Source organism: Myxocyprinus asiaticus, chromosome 29 (assembly GCF_019703515.2).
Source record: "Myxocyprinus asiaticus isolate MX2 ecotype Aquarium Trade chromosome 29, UBuf_Myxa_2, whole genome shotgun sequence".
NCBI lineage: Eukaryota > Metazoa > Chordata > Actinopteri > Cypriniformes > Catostomidae > Myxocyprinus > Myxocyprinus asiaticus.
In genome coordinates, this window is record NC_059372.1 from 40,139,578 (window position 1) to 40,152,644 (window position 13,067).

Consider the following 13,067-nt stretch of genomic DNA (forward strand, 5'->3'; position numbering starts at 1 on the left):
AAACTGAATTCTTGGCTGCAAAGAGATCTTACTCTCTAAAGCTGAAGGACTGTCTAGACTCACTTATGCAGCTCTCTCCTTAGAGGTTGATAAAGGAACTTTAAAAAAAAAAAATTGGTAGCATGTTAAATAATTTTGTTTGGAAAAATAAAACCCACTTTATTAAAAAATCAGTACTAATGAATCCAATAAAACAGGGGGGTCTGGATTACTTGGATTTTACTACTTTAAACAACACTTTTAGGAGTTTTAGGAATTTCCTTAATTATCCCTCTTCACTTTGGAATATTATCCCAAATTATATTTTTTCTAAAGTTGGTGGGCTGGATTTTCTCCTATTTTGTAATTATAATGTTGCAAAGATCCCTATCAAACATTCTAACTTTCATAAGCAGATGCTATTGGCTTGGTCTCTAATATATAAACACAACTTTTCCCCACACAGATATTACTTATGGAACAATAAAGATATTCTCTATAAAAATAGATCACTTTTCTTTTACAACTGGTTCGAAAACAATCTTATCTTAGTTGGACAGCTTTTTAACCCACAGGGCAGACTTTATAACTATTTAGATTTTTTACAGAAATATAAAATTCCCATAACAGCAAATGAATATGCTGTTGTTTTCAATGCCATTCCCTCTGGAATGTCTCTATTGATGCATGGTTCTACATTTCCATGGCTATGTACCTTTTCTTTAAACTTAACTGACACTATGATTGGAAGAATATGCTTTTCTGTAGAGCAACAACAACAAAAAAAAAAAAAAAAAAACTGTAAAATCAGAGCTCTCTTCCAGAGAGAGATAGTAACAATTCCTTACATAATACCATATTGGAATAATATTGTAGAGAGTATTCCTTGGGGAAAAGTATGGTCCTTGCCTCATAAGTATCTGCTTACCAATAAAGTAAATAACATTTAAATTGATTCATAAAGTTTACCCAACTAAAGCATTTCTTAGGAGAATTAAGTCTGATATTGATATAAATTGTTCTTTCTGTCACTCTTCTGAAGAAACTTTTATTCACTTGTTTTGGCTATGTATGTCATGTGTATTTTGTTGGTTCATGTCTTTTATTTTGAAAAGTTTAGTTCCTGTTCCCTTGTCATGTCATGTGATTTCATGTTTTCCCTCCATGTTCATGTGTCATGTTTTCATTGGTTTATTGTTTAATTAGCTTGTTATGAGTTCTGTTTGTTCATTGGTTTATGTTCTCCCATGTCTTGTATTTAAGCCCTCATGTTTGCCATTGTCTGTTGTCAAGTATTGAATGTAACTTTGTAGTCAAGTCAAGTCAAGTCAAGTCAAGTCAAGTCAAGTCAAGTCAAGTCAAGTCAAGTCAAGTCAAGTCAAGTCAAGTCAAGTCAAGTCGTTCATGTTTTGTAGTCAGGGTTATTGGTTCTCACTTTATAAATAAACTGCACTTGGGTTCTCTCATCTTCACATCATCGTCATTGCCAGCACCAGCAGCTACGATACAGAATACTTGACCAGCCATGAACCCAGCAGTTTTACTTCTGTGCCTACGTCAGGGGAATCGTCCCCTAGAGGACTATGTCAAGGACTTCTGCGGTCTAGCCTGCCAGGTGGACTTTAATGAGGTTGCCCTCAAAGACTGTTTTAGATTTGGACTGAATGAGTCCATTTAAAAAAAAAAAAAAATAATTTTATGCCTGGCGGTCGCAGTTCCCTCAGTCTGGCTCAATATATCGACCTCGCCCTACAGATCATTGGTTCCACGTTCACTGTGGGGGAGGCGGATGCCGAGCCAGAGTTCCACGGCATGGCCGCCGCCGAGCCAGAGTTCCACGGCATGGCCGCCGCCGAGCCAGAGTTCCACGGCATGGCCGCCGCCGAGCCAGAGTTCCACGGCATGGCCGCCGCCGAGCCAGAGTTCCACGGCATGGCCGCCGCCGAGCCAGAGTTCCACGGCATGGCCGCCGAGCTAGCGCCATCTTTTGCCCCGAATCCTCAGCCTGCTCCATGCCACGTCACAGTGACGCCTCAGCCTGCTCCATGCCACGTCACAGCCACACCTGAGAAATTGGACCTAGAGATGGTTCCCACCCTTAGTTCTCCTGAGAAGGCAAGGGGAACTTTCGGCCCTCCAATCCCGCCTGGACCCTCCGAGCCCTGGACTTCGCCTTGGCATGTCGGTCCCTCGACATTGCCTCAGCTCTGCGTTCCCTCGGCTCCACTGCGGTCCTTCAGCCTGTCGGCTTTGCTGGGGTCCCTCCGGCTCCTCCTTGGTCTGTCGGTCACCTGGCTCCGCTTTGGCTCTCCGATCCTCTGGCTGCGCCTCGTCCCTCCGATCTGTCAGCTCCACCGGGGACCACCTTTCCTATGGCTCCACCTTGGTCCTCAGTACCACCGGCTCCACCTCCGTCTTCCGATCCCTCAGCTCCGCCTTGCTCCTTCGAGCCTCCAGCACCGCCTTGGTCCTCCCTGACATTTGGCTCCACCCTGGCCCTTCGAGTCTTCGGCTACTCTCTGGGCACCAAGTTCCATGGCTCCGCCCCTCGAGCCTCTCATGGCTCCAGCCCCCCCCACAGACTCTGCCCTGGTCACACGCCTCAAGACCCCCCCCCCCCCCAGCTCCCTACAGAACTTTGAATTTATGTCATGTTTAATGTGTTTTGGGGCGTCAGGAGCCGCCCCTTAGTGGGGGGTGGGGTGGGGGGAAATATGGCATGTGTATTTTGTTTCATGTCTTTTTTTTTTTATTTTGAAAAGTTTAGTACCTGTTCCCTTGTCATGTGATTTTCATGTTTTCCCTCCATGTTCATGTGTCATGTTTTCATTTGGTTTATTGTTTAATTAGCTTGTTATCAGTTTTGTTTGTTCATTGGTTCTTGTTCTCCCATGTCTTGTATTTAAGCCCTCATGTTTGCCATTGTCTGTTGTCAAGTAATGAATGTAACTTTGTAGTCAAGCCATGTTAAGTCAGGTCAAGTCGTTCATGTTTTGTAGTCAGGGTTATTGGTTCTCACTTCGTAAATAAACTGCACTTGGGTTCTCTCATCTTCATTGTCGTCATTTCCAGCGCCAGCAGCTACGTTACAATGTACCCACACACACAAATTTTAGTCCTTTTTTTTTTTTTACCGTTTATCCAACTTCATTTTGTAAGTGACTTTTTCCGTTTTAAAGATGTTTTCTTTGGATTGTTTGAATACTCAAAAGAGAATACAGGAAAATATTACATAATTAATTTATGCTTCCTATTAGCTAAATTTTACATAAACAAAAATGTACTAGCTCTAAACCTCTCCTTATTCAAAGTTGATCTAGACATGTATATGGAAACTATCCAAAGCTCTGTTAATCCTAAAGCAACGAAAACTGTATTTTAATATTCATCTTTTGTGTCCTCATAAGGTGTAAATTTAAGTTTCCTTTTCGTTACCCTGGCAACATATGTATCTGTCTTATTTTATTAAAAACAAATGTAGGAAGTAAGTCTGGAATTACTAATGACTCGTTTCAGGTGTTCAGAATCGGTTCTTTCTTTTGGGAGTCAATAACTTTTTTTTTTACATTCACAAACAGATATATAACACACTACATGAAAGGTAATATTTGAAAAACCATAATAGGTGCTCTTTAAAAATACCATAAAAGCAGGGGTTAAATTGTGATTTTGGAGGTGGGGGAATCCTAAAAAAAAAAAAAAAGAATAGTTTTAATAAAATACATGGGTGTCTAATTATTAATTTCTTAATAGCCCTATATGGCATGTAATTCACTTTTTTTTTTTTTTTTTTTTTTTTCAGATGAATCAATTTTACTGGGATCCTGTTATATGATTTGTCTGTCATTATGTATTTCCTTATTCAACTTAATTGTGAAAATAATTACATGTAATATTTGGTTTAATGTTTTACATTAGATGACAAAAAAATTGATTAATGATGTCAAATTTATTTTACACATTTAAAAAAAAATCTGATGACAACTGGGACAAGTTTACCTTCTTTTCTATAGGTTGGGGGTCAATTTATAGAGCATGCTAAACTTAGACTATATCTAATTATGTTACAGTTAAAGTAAATGCACATTTTTCTTAACATGAAAATCAAACATAGACTACTCAAGTACCTTTTACTCAAATTGTTGTTCTGATAATATCATTTGTAATGAAAACATTTGCATTAAATTATAAGAGTTTAAAATTCTTCACTGTGGCATGAAGCATTTTCACTAGTGAATCCTACTGTACATTTGCTAGATTTATTTATATAAAATTTTTTTTAAAAAAAAACACATGATAAACATAAATGCTGAATCAACAAAAATTTTGCACACATAAATATAGGCAATTAACAGGTGAAACCTTTTACAGTGTGTTGGTCGAATGGTCTTTTGGTCTATGTTGATGTCGCTTTTGATGCGAGTGATTCCGGATTCATAACACCTTCGTGTATACAGCTTTTTGATAAACTAAGCAAAATCACTACTGCATATCAGTGGATCTAAGAAAAGGGTGAGCAGTTGATTCTACGTGATTTCTATGAATCAGATATCGGGCCACGGCGCAATACAGAAGTGGAACTCACGTCTACATACAGGGGCGCACAGTCTAGTGCCGCTCTCGTATATTCTGCCTGTACCAGCGTCTGCAACAGACTAGAGTGAAGCATAATGAACTTGAAATATTTTTGAACAAGTACATTCGCTAATTAGAGATGGAATGTGTCAAATGGATCAAAGAAAATCGCATCGGAGATACAAGAATTGGAATGGATTGACAAACAATAATTTTTTTCCTTCTTTTTGGAATTGAAGGTGCCGGAATGCCGTTCAGGACCATTCCTGCCCAATTTAACCCCTGCATAAAAGTAGGCCATACAACACATAGCTGTTACATGGCCCCAGAAAGCTTGGAATATAATGCGTGAGTCATATGCACTACTGTTATGATGTCTGAGTAGTTATGTTATGATACACTGAGGTGTGTGTGCTGCATGGCGCTGGAATAATCCACGAGATTTCCGCTCAGCTTCTTAAACTTGAGTTCCAACTTCATCAGTTTGATTGGCTATCTCAAATGACATTGATGTGTTAACTATTGTTAATGCTAAAAATGAAAGTTTTTTTTAAACCATTATGTTATTCCTGCAACAACTTAATGACAATTAGACATCGGTGCTTAATGAACTGCAGCAGAACAGCAACAAGGGTATCAATTACTGGGGAGGACAATCTGGCCATATCTGATTATTGCAGGGGACTTGTCCCCCTCAATGCATATTTTGGATACAGCCATGCCCTGAAGTCTAAAGTTTAGACCGTCTTAAATTTGAGTTGAGTCTGATCTGGTTTTAGATGAGCAACTGTCACTAGCACAAGCTGGTTAAACTGGTTACTGTTCCAGGTAGACCTGTCTGACCAACTTGAGTGTAGCCATGCTAACCAGCCAAAACCAGCATGAAGGTGCCCAAAATATACCTTTCAGCTGGTCATCAGCTGAACCAATTTAGGCTGTTTTTTTTTTTTTTTTTTTGAGCAAGGAAGATCACATGCATATGGTAATCTAAAAACAAAACAAATGTTATATATTCAAATGTAAACGATGCTTAGCCATTTTAAAACTTGTGCTTTCCCATATTATTTTCTTTATGCATGCATTGTTAAAAGTTATGATGTCCTTTTGGATTGGGAATGTAGCATATCCTTTTAACATAGAAATTAATTATACATATTCATATAAAAGTGCAAGTAAATTAAGCTCTCAAGATCAAAGTCAAACTGATAATGAATTAGTTGAACATTATGATTCTTATGTGCTTGGTTATAGTGTTCTGACATGTAACACATTTTAGAACTTTTAAATAGATTACCACTAGACTGATTTACTCACCAAACTCAGCATCCCTCATCCGATTACCTAAACAGATGCATTCCTCTGAAGGATGCTTCTAGAACCTGCTGTTTCTAGAAATCTAATAAAGTTTCGTTTCACCCTGGCAAAGATGACACTATAAATCATAGCCATCTGGATTAACGACATGAAAACACCCCAGGCAAATTTGTCTTCTTTTGATCTACTGAATCTTTATGCCACTCATCTATATATTTACCTATTCGTATTGTACCAGCAGGTCCGCTTCAGATGGTGCCCTGAGCCCACAAAAGATGAATGAATCCCACCTTACCACAATTGAGAATTTTGTGCAGTCGTTTTGAAAACTATATATGGACTGACCTGACCTTCCAGCTTTCTGACTTTTTCTGTTTTCACTGTAGTTCCCATGATTACGTCTCTGTGTATTGCTTCCTCAAGTGTTTACTCTAGTGTGCTAGTACAGCCAAGAGTTGTTAATGCAGAGTAGCAACAGGTGAGGTGGGGCTCTTCAGTGTGTATTCCCACAGACACTGTTACTACGTCAGTGAATCTTGATGCTAAACCCCACACTTTAAAAGAAGCAAATTATCTCCAATAATACGTTTATTCAGGCAATATTTTAATATTTCTATTGCAAATACAAATAGATTTTACAAAGACATGTTACCATTTGGATACGTAAATATGCTCTTGAGGATGAACTTGACCCTTTTCCTCCAAGTCCCACAAAGCCTTCTCAAAAGTGGGTGCTGGTAGTGTTTCAGGAGAGGAGTACTCCTTCACAATCCACTGCAAACTCACATTCAAATTTGATTCCCTAGTTTGGTTATGGTTAGGGGTAAATGTAGGGGTGGGCTTTGGGTATAGGGACCAATGACTCTATATAGTATAGTTAGGGTATCTGGAGGGGATCACTCTAGCCTGCTGTATCCTGCCATAAATCATTCAGAATCAGAATTGAGTGTGCAAATTGCATTCAGCAGTGATTTTTTGGGGCACGTTTGTGCTGTTGCCTGATTCCTTTAGTGAATCGAGCGCTAAACCAGCACAGTGTGTGCAAGTTACCAGCACTTTTGCCAGCTGTAATTTATTCTTAGTGAATTCCCCACTGAGTCTTACAACCTTTGCCCATACCCAGTCTTCACTGTAAAAAGTGGTATACCTTAAGGAGCTATTTCTACCTGATCTAACCTTCAAAACTTGGTTTTGTCAACATGGTCTCATGACAAGTCATAGGCCATTTCCACACTAATATGTTTTCGTTTAAAAACGCATCTTTTTCTCTATGTTTTTTTTTCAATCCTAGCCATCATAACTGTTATTGGTTAACGTTCTTAACCGAAGAGCTGTCATATTAGATCATAGACTAATGCACATCATGAAATACACGCAACTTTTCAGCGCATTTTTTCTCTCTTGTAGATTTGGTTTACCTGTGAATTATTTTCAACAATGTCCTGACTGTTTTGATATGTTCATTTTTACTTGGTGAATTCTATTTAGAACAGGCTATTAGAGTTGCTCTATTGGTTCTGCACTATTCATTCAATTGTTTTCAATAATTATGCATGTATCCACTAACATTGACCGCGAATCGGGGCCGAATGGGCCGTGATAAGCTGAAATGGGCCACCTCGTTATGCAGAACGGGCCACAAAACGGCACCGCAATATGCCGAAGGGGGCAGCGATATGCAGAAAAGGACAGTGACACCCCGCCTCCCCCTCCCCACTTTTAGGCCAGTTTCTATGTAAAATCCTGGGCCGATTTCTCTTCCCAGTCCGCCCCTGGTTAGAAGTATTTTAAATGGGTCACATAAACACATAATGTTTTTTTTGATGGTTTTTGATGGTTTCTTTTTAGAGTAGTCGACTCCAAAATTTAGTTTAAACATCAGTGAAATTAGTCATTCCACACATCCCTAGCCTGACCCAAAATAAAGTTGAATTGGACTGCCTTTAGCAGTGATTATGGCATTTGATTCGTGACATTGTTTTGACAACCTGATGCGACGACACAACATTTATTTCCATCCAGAATTGATTTTGAATGAAAATTGAAAATTGAAAAATGAAAATTCATTTTTGGCCGAGGTCTTGTATTGATGAAGAGAGAGTCAAACCACTCCGTAAAGTCATCTCCAGCACATCCCAAAGACTTTCAATGGGGTAAAGGTCAGGACTCTGTGGTGGCCAATTCATGTGTGAAAATGATTCCTCATGCTCCCTGAACCACTCTTTCACAATTTGAGCCCGATAAATCACAATCACAGTCATAGGCTCTTAAGTATCTGCTTATTTAAATCCAAACAGTGACTTTTTTTTTTTTTTTTGGCCAGGCAGTGTACTTCCATTTGTCTTGCTGTCTCTCAGTGCACTGTGAGTTTTGGAGAGTGGAGTGGCTGGGGTCAAATATGTGGTATTGGAAAATATGTTGATTCAGACGAGGAGAGCAAATACAAACACAAGGTTTTTTTTTCAGCACTCCACCACCCTGGTGGATTCCTGTCTTGTCAGTCAGTCACAAACACGCCACTGCATTATAATGAGACAGTGCCCATATACACATGACATCACAGATGTTGGTTAAAGGCCAAGTATAATTCATGGTCTATGTAACTTATTACATAGGCCTTGTTATAAATGTATGATTTTACATTGAATTGTTGAATTATTTATAATTTGAATGCGCATCAGAGACTTAGAAATATTTCCCCACAAAAAATGAAATTATATCATCCTTTAGATGTAGTGATGTAGAGAAGTAGCGATATCGGATTCATGAACGAATCATTCAGTTCAAAGATCTGACACAAAAGAATGACTCATTCATGGACATCTCCATGGAAAAGAGTGAGTAACGCCCCAGTTTTCCTTTTTGGTTGAACTAATACTTTAAAGTACTGTGAAACTTACATGCCTGTTTTACTTTTTCCCTAGGATGGAAAATAATAGAAGGACATAAACATTCAGCCCTAAAAGGGAGGGATGAGTTATAGGGAGAAATGACGATGAACAGATCAAACCAGCATGGAGACTTTCCATACACAATCAAAAAGTTTCCAATAGGGTTCATTACAGCACTTCAACCGACAGAATGTTTGACTGTTGCCATGAATGTAAAACTTGAAGCCTTCAGCTGCACAATGTGACATGTCACATGAGATATTTCAAAATGTTTTCAGCTGTGCAGAGATCAAAGGGACACATTTCAGATCTGCTGTTCTGTTTATTACAGCATGAATTCCTGTGAACAGATGTAGCGAACAAAAATTAGAGTAGAGTACAGCACTTAAAGTTGCACTCAGTAATTTTTTGAAGTAAGGCCCTGTCCCAAATGGCACCCTCCGCACCTTGCCAGGCTTTGGTGACGTAAGCGAGTGCAGACCGGCAAGTCCATGAGGGGGCATGAGTGATAAAAATGTGCATCTGGGACGATTCAAGACTTCAATCAGATGACGCTTTTTTTTTCTTCTTTTATTTTACATTGTTTTAAAATACATGCAGTTTTACAAATTATTATTTGAAAAAGTCATGGCATTGATAGATAGGGTAAAGGAACACACTTTAAACTCATTATTGAACATTTATTTTTATTAAATAATTTCAAGCAACACACTGACAATTATGCATTAGATAATTTAATCAAGAACCTCTGAAAAACAAAGCGCACGTATAACTACAGCATCAAAACCCCATCGTTTTAAATCTTTAGAGAACAAATAATCAGGATTCAGACACATGGATGTTACAGGCAGGTGCTTGGAACACAGTAAAATGTATAGAAAGAACATACCGCCATTTATATGCAAAAATAGCAATAAAATACACAAAGCCACACTTCTGCAGGTATAAATATCACTGTTAGAACGAATGTTACTATATCAATAATATATAATAAATACTGTATAAGCAATCTTGCAAGCTTCAGTCATATGCATTACATTTTTCTCTCCTGTCTTGATATTTTAGAGCAGGGGTGGTTCTAGACCATTTTTACTTGTAGGGGGGTTAACTGTATTAAATCTCAAATGTCCCCTGTACACATATCAAACATCATTTGCTGTTTTCATATTTGCAATTTTTTAAAGACAACCAAAGTTTCATCAAATTTGAGTAAAAATTGTTAAATATATAAACAAACAGGAACATGACAAATGTTTCAATGAGTCAAAAAACCCTAACATTCTGGTTTTACCCATGAACTTTAAGCCATGTTGCCATGCTGTTCTTTAGAATGACTAATACATTAAAATTCTTGGGTTAAATTAATAATAGGCTACATCAAGATTTTAGGTTATAATTTAAGTGGTAGGCTATACTTAGCATGTATAGGTCTTGTAAATGGTCACCATTTCCTTTAAGATTCTTTTTTTCCTGTTTTAAGCACATTTTTAAATTCACTAGTCCAGTGTAACAAGTGAATTTTTAAGTTAATGTATTTAGGGGGCCAAGCACTGAAGCTGCAGGAATCCTATTGTATTGATTTTCTTTTTTGGGGGGGGGTTTCCCCCCTTTTTCTCCCAATTTGGAATGCCCAATTCCCAATGCGCTCTAAGTCCTCGTGGTCGCATAGTGATTCGCCTCAGTCCGGGTGGTGGAGGGCGAATCCCAGTTGCCTCTGCGTCTGAGACAGTCAATCCTCGCATCTTATCATGTGGCTTGTTGAGCGCGTTGCCACGGAGACAAAGCGCGTGTTGAGGCTTCACGCCATCCACCGCGGCAACCACGCTCAATTCACCACGCGCCCCACCGAGAACAAACCACATTATAGCGACCACGAGGAGGTTACCCCATGTGACTCTACCCTCCCTAGCAACCGGGCCAATTTGGTTGCTTAGGAGACCTGGCTGGAGTCACTCAGCACGCCCTGGGATTTGAGCTAGTGAGCTAGTGAGCTTCAGGGGTGGTAGCTAGCGTATTTTACCACTGAGCTACCCAGGCCCCCCTTTTTCTTCTTTTTCTTATTCTTTTTTTTCTGCCCGTAAGTCGTGGAGACACCAAACTCCAAATGTAAACAAACTCGGTACACAGTCAACAGGATGTTTAGAAGATTTCAGCAAAGTTTCGTACAATTCCACCCCTTAGAGGGCACTACAACTAAAAACTGTGATAACTTTGCAGCCTTTTGAGCGGCACTATAATTAGCTAATTCGTGTTTTTACTAATAACTCCAGAACCGTATAGGCTACAATACATACATTTGTAGCTTCTCTGAATCCACCAGTTCCCCAAATCAGATGGTCACTTGAATTTCCATTTCAGCAAGAAACATGTTCCTAATTGTGCAACTGTGCTCAAATCAGTTGAATTATCTCCAGAACCGTATAGGATACAAATACAGGTGCATCTCAATAAATTAGAATGTCGTGGAAAAGTTCATTTATTTCAGTAATTCAACTCAAATTGTGAAACTCGTGTATTAAATAAATTCAATGCACACAGACTGAAGTAGTTTAAGTCTTTGGTTCTTTTAATTGTGATGATTTTGGCTCACATTTAACAAAAACCCACCAATTCACTATCTCAAAAAATTAGAATATGGTGACATGCCAATCAGCTAATCAACTCAAAACACCTGCAAAGGTTTCCTGAGCCTTCAAAATGGTCTCTCAGTTTGGTTCACTAGGCTACACAATCATGGGGAAGACTGCTGATCTGACAGTTGTCCAGAAGACAATCATTGAAACCCTTCACAAGGAGGGTAAGCCACAAACATTCATTGCCAAAGAAGCTGGCTGTGCACAGAGTGCTGTATCCAAGCATGTAAACAGAAAGTTGAGTGGAAGGAAAAAGTGTGGAAGAAAAAGATGCACAACCAACCGAGAGAACCGCAGCCTTATGAGGATTGTCAAGCAAAATCGATTCAAGATTTTGGGTGAACTTCACAAGGAATGGACTGAGGCTGGGGTCAAGGCATCAACCACACACAGACATGTCAAGGAATTTGGCTACAGTTGTCGTATTCCTCTTGTTAAGCCACTCCTGAACCACAGACAACATCAGAGGCGTCTTACCTGGGCTAAGGAGAAGAAGAACTGGACTGTTGCCCAGTGGTCCAAAGTCCTCTTTTCAGATGAGAGCAAATTTTGTATTTCATTTGGAAACCAAGGTCCTAGAGTCTGGAGGAAGGGTGGAGAAGCTCATAGCCCAAGTTGCTTGAAGTCCAGTGTTAAATTTCCACAGTCTGTGATGATTTGGGGTGCAATGTCATCTGCTGGTGTTGGTCCATTGTGTTTTTTGAAAACCAAAGTCACTGCACCCGTTTACCATGAAATTTTGGAGCACTTCATGCGTCCTTCTACTGACCAGCTTTTTAAAGATGCTGATTTCATTTTCCAGCAGGATTTGGCACCTGCCCACACTGCCAAAAGCACCAAAAGTTGGTTAAATGACCATGGTGTTGGTGTGCTTGACTGGCCAGCAAACTCACCAGACCTGAACCCCATAGAGAATCTATGGGGTATTGTCAAGAGGAAAATGAGAAACAAGAGACCAAAAAATGCAGATGAGCTGAAGGCCACTGTCAAAGAAACCTGGGCTTCCATACCACCTCAGCAGTGCCACAAACTGATCACCTCCATGCCACGCCGAATTGAGGCAGTAATTAAAGCAAAAGGAGTCCCAACCAAGTATTGAGTACATATACAGTAAATGAACATACTTTCCAGAAGGCCAACAATTCACTAAAAATGTTTTTTTTATTGGTCTTATGATGTATTCTAATTTTCTGAGAAAGTGAATTGGTGGGTTTTTGTTAAATGTGAGCCAAAATCATCACAATTAAAAGAACCAAAGACTTAAACTACTTCAGTCTGTGTGCACTGAATTTATTTAATACATGAGTTTCACAATTTGTGTTGAATTACTGAAATAAATGAACTTTTCCATGACATTCTAATTTATTGAGATGCACCTGTATTTTCTTTATTTCTGTGAATCCATCAGTGCCTCCAAATCATGTGGTCACATGAATTTCCATTTCCGTTTCTGCAACAAGCTAAATTTCATCAATTTGGCATGGCTGTATTTAAGGCCTTCATAGGGATAAAAGGCAGTACTGTTTGTACACCAGAGGGAGCCACATAACTATAAATCATTCAAAGGGTCTTCAAAGAGTAAAGGTAGACTAAGGGTGGGTTGCACCAACCAAGATTAATCTTAAATTTAGATTAAATCAAGTTTATCTGATAATTCTGTTGCGCCAAACTTTAA